This window comes from Spinacia oleracea, chromosome 4 (assembly GCF_020520425.1).
Source record: "Spinacia oleracea cultivar Varoflay chromosome 4, BTI_SOV_V1, whole genome shotgun sequence".
Lineage (NCBI taxonomy): Eukaryota > Viridiplantae > Streptophyta > Magnoliopsida > Caryophyllales > Amaranthaceae > Spinacia > Spinacia oleracea.
This window is the reverse complement of record NC_079490.1, coordinates 84,380,240-84,388,529: the sequence shown is the minus strand read 5'-3', so window position 1 is coordinate 84,388,529 and position 8,290 is coordinate 84,380,240. Positions and strand designations below refer to the sequence as shown.

The following is an 8,290-nucleotide window of genomic DNA, read 5'->3' as shown; positions in this document are numbered from 1 at the left end:
ACATAATCATATAGCATAATTTAGATGCATACTCTTTGTTGCGTGCCCTCCCTAGCTGCGCCCGAACCGAACAAGAACAAGTCTTTAGGACTCCAAGTGTCGTCCCTCCGTAGATAGTCCACAGCACGTCCGGATCTGCCTTAAGATTGACCAACTAGAATCGCCCTTAAGGTACTAGAAAATTTCGGCAATTTGAGCAAGATGTGTGTTTGAATTTTCTCTCAAAAACTCACTTTGAATACTTTGAAAACTTGTTATAAATTGTGAGCCCTAGCCTCATATTTATAGGGGTATGGAAAGGGAATCGAAATCCTATTCAGATACAAATTAATTAAACCTAGAATCCTACAAGAACTCTAATTTAATTAATTTATCAAATAGAATTAGGAATTTAATCATTAACCGAACTCTGCATGTTTTAGGAAACGTGCACGAACACAAACACTTGCACACACACGCACGGCAGCCACGATGGGCCCCCATGCGTGCGCGCAAGCAGCAGCCCACGCAGCGCCCGCGCGCGCTGCGCGCTGCGCGTGCTGTGCGCGCTGTGCGCGCTGTGCGCGCTGCGCAGCCTGCTGGGCCTGGCCTTGCGCTGGGCCTGGCGTGGCTGTTTGTGCGGCGCGCTTGGCTTGCTGGGCGATGGCCTGGCTTCGTGCTGGGCCTCGTCCGGCAGGCCTCGTCCGATGCTTATTCGTACGATGCGCTTCCGATTAAATTTTCCGATTCCGGAATTCATTTCCGATAATATTTTCCGATACGTACCATGTTTCCGTTTCCGGCAACATCTACGACTTGGATAATATTTATATTTCCGATACGATCCATATTTCCGTTTCCGGCAATATCATCGTTTCCGGAGTATTCATTTGTTGCCTGTGACGATCTTAGCTCCCACTGAAACCAAGATCCGTCGGTTCCGAATATTCATAGATGGAGTATTTAATGCCATTAAATACTTGATCCGTTTACGTACTATTTGTGTGACCCTACGGGTTCAGTCAAGAGTAAGCTGTGGATTAATATCATTAATTCCACTTGAACTGAAGCGGCCTCTAGCTAGGCATTCAGCTCACTTGATCTTACTGAATTATTAACTTGTTAATTAATACTGAACCGCATTTATTAGACTTAACATAGAATGCATACTTGGACCAAGGGCATTATTTCCTTCAAATAGTATCGTCATCATCCCATTACGGGAGACAGAAATTAGGTGTCTACAAAAGCCCCCACTTTGACTGAGCGTTCGGTTAGGAAAGCAACAGTCAAAGTTTTCGAATAGGGACGAAGAACGGACAAGATGCTCTGCAATCAAGACCATTCTTTGTAAGTCGGTACCTGCACAAGATAGGTGTTAGAAAAAAGGATAGAGTCTACCTCCAGGCGGTTTTGACTACTCTTATTATTTTTTTTTATTTGTATTGCTTTTCCGCCTTTGACTTAGAACGAAGCTTGGCATCGAAAATTTTGAATTTTGACTCTTGAATCTCAAATTTTGAATTTTTTAATCTTGAATTTTGAATTTTGAATACCCGGAGTTAATCCGCTTGGCTTTTGTACGGAGTTCTGTCCGAGGCTTGATCCGCTGGGGAATATGTCCACTGGGGAAAGAGTTTTTTATTGACTCTTAGAATTTTGAAAATTTTGTTGACTTTCCCGAAGCTTGGGTCCGCTAGGAGTTGAACGCCTAAATCCGCGTATTTTTCGGACTTTGTATGCTTGAGATATTTTTCTGTCAATGCCGGTGAAACAGATGTATACTAGTACTTAGCAGAAAGTAGTATGATTTGACGTTTGATGCATGGTGCAGAAAATTATAGCAGCAAAGTACGCGCAATCAGCACGGATGACCGCGCCTAGATTCTCCGCGCATGGATCAGGGCCTACGCCTGGCGCAAGGGCCTACGCCCAGCACAAAGCTTCCTTATATAAGGCCCCCGCCGTGCTCTTGCATGAGCAAATTCACTTGCTCCTCCTTGTTTTCTCAAAGTTCGATTGCTCTCTCCCTTTGGTTTTGTTGCTCTGGTCTTGCCTTTACCTTTGTCCATGTAAGTATTTCAAGTTTTGCTTATGAAATTACCATAGGATTGCATATAGGATAGGTTTTTGCACTTAAAATGTTCTCGTATTTGTCGATGTTGTACTTGTATGGTAGTAGGCTTCTTGTATCTTGTATGAAGAAAATTGTTTGGTAGCCATTTGAACTGTTGGAACTTTGTAGAAATTGAACTCTTGTATTTTCAATTTGTAGATAGTGATTCCACTGGTGACCTTGGTGGGTCTTGTAGGAGAATAGGCTGGGATGGCCTAGGCGTTGGTGTAGAATTTGAATACCTACTTTGGCATGGATAGCCTAGGCGTTGATGTAGAACTCGAATACCTGCTTCGGCATGGATGGCGTAGGCCTTGGTGTAGAACTCGAATACTTTCTTTGGCATGGATATCCTAGGAGTTGGTGTAGAACTTGAACACTCCCTTGAAATAGATGTCCCTGGCTAAACTTGTATGGCCATTGGTGATTTTTAGACTCTTGAATTTTTGTACGGGCTAGTATAAGATAGCCCCTAGACTTAAATGTTGTTTTTTGTATTTTGAATGCTTTAGTATGCCTCACACTCGGAGGAAACTTGCTAAATGCTCGAGTAGTCGAGCGGCCATGGAGGATTCTTCGGACAATGAAGTTGCTGAGTAAGATCCACCGCCCGTTGGGATGGTTCTGAGGGGAGGACCTGTTTTTGAGGGTGACGGCTGGTAGCCCATAGACCTTGTATTCCACCCGGGATTTCATTTGTCTCAGCGGCCACACGCTGGTTTGGTATGCCTTGTATTCTGCTTTGAACTTGCTACTTGAACTTGTATAGGTTTGTATTGATCCACCCTTTTTGTAGACGGATAGGTACGGGATGCGAGTGTTTTAGTCTTTGGAGGAGGTTTGGACTATCTCTCCGACCATTCTTGGCGTCAAGGAGACCCGAGCGATTTGGGATCAGAATTCCTTTCCTCCTTTCTGGGAGGCGACGAGAGGCTTTAGAAGGAAGGTGGGCGTCAAAGCCCGTACACAAGCCTTGCTGGAGCGGTGGTGGGACACCACCAACACATTTCACATAAGCTGGGGGAGATTTCTATTACTCCCTTCGAGTTCGCCATGATTAATGGCCTCCCATTTTCCGAGAGAGAGGTGGTTTTCTACGCTGCCTTGGAATGGCGTTCTGAGGGTGTTAGGGACTGGATTAGCCCTGTCGTTGATTTGATCAGAGATAGTGATTCGCCCACTTCCATAGAAGGGATTTTGACTAGGCTTCGCATGGCTGGCATGACAGTTGAGCAAAGGGTTCGGCTCTTCCTTTTGGCCCTAGTAGGTCGAGTAGTCGCCCCTGGCAGGAATAGCGGCGTACTGGTGGGCTATTTAGGGTCCTTGGGCAACTTGTGTATGGGAATACAGTTAAACATAAAAACATGTGCGGAACAATCCCCAAAGCCAGGAAACATGTATAAAGCACAGATTAAGCAAACTTACATTCGAAGCGTGTTTTCCACAATAATCTGTCAACGAACACGAACAAATAATTCCACTTGTCGTTCCTCTACTTGGTTCACCGACACGATCAGATTCGTCTTGATTATCGTAGCTTAGACAATTGATCAAGATACTTTGCTTTTTGGGATGAACACACTATGGAGGCACAGAGAGAATTAGGGTTCTCTGTTTTCTCCTAGGGTTGTGTGTATTGTGTTATGATTGTACTAAGTTGGAAAATAGGTTGTAATAAGGTTATTTACATAAACTTACTAACCGACCAAGCCAAGAGGCAAGGCCGGCTAGCAAGCCCGCAAGCCAAACACACGGACACACACAGCCAGTGGGCCGTGGGCCGCGCTGCTGCTGTGTCGTGGTCTTGGCCCGCATGCACGCGCACAGCTCTGCGCCATAAGGGCCTCGCTGCTGCTGCATTTGCTTTGCTTGCTCATGTAGTCGTGTGTGCGCCCATGGGCCTCGAGTGCTTCGTGCACTTGGCTTGTGGGCCGCTGATGAGCGGCATTTATGTCGCTCTAGGCTAGGATTTTATAGAGTTTTATTATGCTTTTTTGTTAGTTTTATATAGTTTTGCTGTTCTTTTATTCCCCTTTTCCATCTTTGTGGTTTTCAGGTGATAATGTTGAAAATGATGGAAAAACAGCTGAGATTTGCTCGAGCAGGTGCTGTGCGATCGCACGGACATTTTGTGCGCTCGCACGAGTCTACAGAGTTGGCTCCAAAAGTCAAGGCAGTGTGTGCGCTCGTGCCTCAAATTCGTGTGCTCGCACAAATCCGGAAAATCGATGCAGGAACTATGAGTGATTTTGTGCGATCGCACCGCAGAGGAGCCCGCTCGCACGGAATTTCGGTGGGCTCGCACTAAATTACTGTGCGAGCACACAAGGATTTTCTAAGATTTAGCCAAGTTACAGCCGTGCGATCGCAGGTTGTTGAGCACGATCGCACCGATGCGATCGCACCTGGGTCTGCACGTTCGCACGGCTGCGCGGGATTCAGTTTTCGAGTTTAAAACTCTTATTTTTGGGGTTTAGTATAAATAGGATTTTTGATTATTTTCATTTTACGCTTTCATATTTTACATTTCATATTTTTACACTTTCAATTCTAGAGGTTTTGTGATTTTGTTCTTCAATCTAGAGAGAGAAACTCTTTAATTCCAAGCATCAATTCAGTAATTTTCTTCAACTCTTCTCTTCTTTATGCAATTGAATTCTTAGTTCTTTAATTCTTTCACTTGCTTAGTTGATAATTGTTTTGCAATTCCTCAATACCTTGAGTTCTTGATTTCAATTTTGCTTGTTACTTTGATTGTCAGTTTTTGATTTGATTGTGCAATTGAGTTTCCTATTCTCTACTTCTCCTCCTTTAATTTCATGATAGCTATTTTTGAACTAATGGATACCTTGATTGTTAGGATGATTAGTGAGTAGTTTTAGGTTAGGGAAAGGGGAGAAACTAGGGGATGAATTAGGGGAAATAGATTATTGATTGTTGGTTGATTCATGTGATTAAATAAGATTTGATGATAGGGAATCCATGCTAGTTGAGTGGTAGTTGCAAATGCTATTCGATTAGATTTCCGTGGAACCATAGGATAGGTTTGGCAAGACATTGTGGACCTATCTTGTGTTGATCAAATGGCGGTACCTATTATATGCTAGTTAGTTTAGTCTAGGATTAGGCGAAAGCTCTTCCGAGGATTAGACGCTTAGCGTTCCCTATTCGAGAGGTGGCGGGTTCGTCTTTAGATGCCGTTTGCCTAATCACCATTTCGTTGCATGATCACCATTGCTAAATAGTTGAATTGATTTCCCCCGGTTTCCCTAGGCTATCCCCGACTCCCTAGCATTTCCCTTTCTTGATTCAATTTTACATAGTTCTTTATTTGTTTTTAGACTCTTAAAAAGTGACAATTCAAAACAAACCTTTGTTCGAACTAGATTGACTTCCAACTCAATCATTCACCGTTTCTTTGGGACGATCCCTTTGCTTACCGCTTGCCGGTAGTTGAAGTGGTTTTATAAATATTGTTTGCATAGGTGGTTTTCTATCAACGACGGAAAACACGCTTATCAAAATGGCGCCGTTGCCGGGGAACGGTCGTTGTTATTGAGTTTAGTTGAGACTAGTTCATTAATTGAAAATACAAAAATATTCCATTCTTGCTTTAGTTTTTCCTTTGCATTGCTCACGGTTTTCTTGAGTGTTTATGCTTGATAGGGGACGTGCTCGTCAAAGGATCCTCCATCCTCTTGACCTTGAATTGGAAAGGACTTTAAGGAGACTTAGGCGTGCTCGTTCTAGCTCGTCAAATCATAATAGGTTTGAGGCTTTGAGTGTTGACACGGAACAAGAAGTGAGTGGGCAAGCTAGTGAGAACATGGCTCTTCCGGTTAAGAACCTGGCAATACCGGGAGCATTTGAGGCTACGTGTGGGATTCAAGCACCAACAACATGTGCTAATAATTTTGAGATCAAGCCCGCTTTGATCAATTTGGTGCAAAGTCATCCCTTTTGTGGGAAAAGCAATGAGTCGCCTCAGGAGCATCTCAAGCAGTTTGAACACTATTGTGACACAATAAAACACAACGGTGTAACCTCGGATTATGTGAGATTGACTTTGTTCCGCTTCTCTTTGCTTGGGCGTGCTAGTGATTGGCTTGACAAGGAGGTCAAGCCCAACTCACTTCGCACATGGAATGAAGTAACTAGTGCCTTCTTGAACAAGTTCTATTCTCATGGGAAGACGGCGAAGTTTCGCCACAAGATTCAATCATTTGAGCAAGGCCGTGATGAATCGCTTTTCGAGGCTTGGGACCGATTCAAGGAGTACCAAAGGGAATGCCCTCATCATGGGATCCCCAAGTGGTTGTTGCTACAAACTTTTTACCTAGGATTGAGTCCAAGCTCGAAAACAAGTTTGGATGCGGGCGCGGGAGGCCCCATCATGAACAAAACGGAAGATCCAATGAGGAGATAATTGAAGATGTAGTTCAAAATTACCAATCTTGGCATGTAGGTGCAAGAAGTTATGATGGGAAAAGTAGGATTGAGGATGGAAAGGGTTCGGTGTACGCCATAGAGCAAGCACGGATGATAGAGAAGCTTAGCTCGAGATTAGAGAAGCTTGAAAATACACCATTTGCGGGAAGTGTAGCAAGCAAGCCACCATCTCCGTCCATAATTCCATCTCCTTCGGCCACTCTTCTCAATCAGGGGAGAGCAAGGTTAGTTCTTATGGCTCAATGCCTCCGGGCACATTCTTTTGTGAAAATTGCCAAGACTATAATCATTCCCCCGATGCATGCCCTTTAGTTCATAACTTGTCATTTGTGGATTATGGCCCTTCGTATGAAGGAGATTTTGATGTAGAGTATGCTAATGCCATCAAGGAGAGGTCTAGGAATGATAACCCTGTTAGTTTCGTGGAGTTCCACAAGAGGGGGGGTGAATTGATTTTTGCAGTTTTATAAAATTATATGCGATAAGGAACAGAAACAGCAAAATAGAGCAAGCACAATTTAGCGTGGAAAACTCTCTAGGCCCAATAGAGAGGAAAAAACCACGGCCCCTTTGGGGACTTAAACACTTCTACTAATTAGGCAAAACAACTCAGTTTCTTTACAAGCCTAATCTACTCGGGCCACAATCTGTAAATCACCTCAGATTACAGATGACTAGGAACAACCCCTCGTTGTTCCCTTCTCCCTATGAGACAATCCCTCAATTGTCCCAACTCACTGATCTCTCTTGAGATCTTTCACTCTTGCTCTAGTAAGCCTGACTCAGGCTTAACATACATCAATTCAACTTTAATAAAATACGAAATAAATAAAAACTAAAGTAGATACGAAGATACAAGACCTACAAACCAATACTGCTCTAACTGGGAACAGGAACAGACTCTTAAAAATAAAGACTTTAAAGGTGATACCTGAAAGCTCCGGTTAATGCTAATGAGTCTGATAAAAAACTCGAGATGATCTTCTTGGTATATTTATAGTGATTCTGTGATTTACCCTAGAATCATAGACTCCTAATTCTAATCAAATTAGGACTCTCTTAAAGATAGAATTCTATTAAGAAACTATTTAATCTTTAAACAAGTTTTACACCTATTCGGATTCTACTTACCATATACCTAAAGATTTTAGTCATCTTCGAACTCTTTCCAAAGATTATCTTTAATTGTTACCGAGTTAATTTAATCATATTAAAACTTCTTTTAATACGGATAATCATTTGGTCTTACACCTAGTATATTATGCTAACTCTAAGAAACTTAGGTGATGACTCTTTAAGACTACTGTTCCCAGACCTAGCAGTATGATCGATATAATAACCTTGTACCTTTTCGTATTTACCATATACTTCCTAATGCTTCATAGAAGCTTAATTCTTGCAGCTTCATTTGTAGTTCTTGACTTTGTCAACTTGTTCTATTGCTGCTTCACGGATTAATTTGACTTGTTCTCTTTCCTTCAAGGCTGCTTCATTTGTTAATCCATATTGAGAGTAGCTCTTTCACTTATAGACCTGTCATTCTAGATTATAGAATGTAAGCACAAATAAGCTTGTCATCATCAAAACTCAGGGATCAACAATTTCCCCCTTTTTGATGATGACAACCTTTCAACTTGACTGACAACATAACATGGTGATGAGCATGGAAACAGACTTTTCAAAACTATAGCTTGAACCATGTATGAGAAAAAGAAGAATGAACCAAGTTGCCAATATAGGAATCTC

General features: G+C 42.6%; 1 pseudogene; it reads right to left on the bottom strand.

The window, feature by feature from the left end:
- Positions 1-6,299: 6,299 nt before the first annotated feature.
- LOC130460416 (uncharacterized) lies at positions 6,300-6,400 on the bottom strand (annotated as a pseudogene).
- Between the last annotated feature and the right edge of the window lie 1,890 nt (positions 6,401-8,290).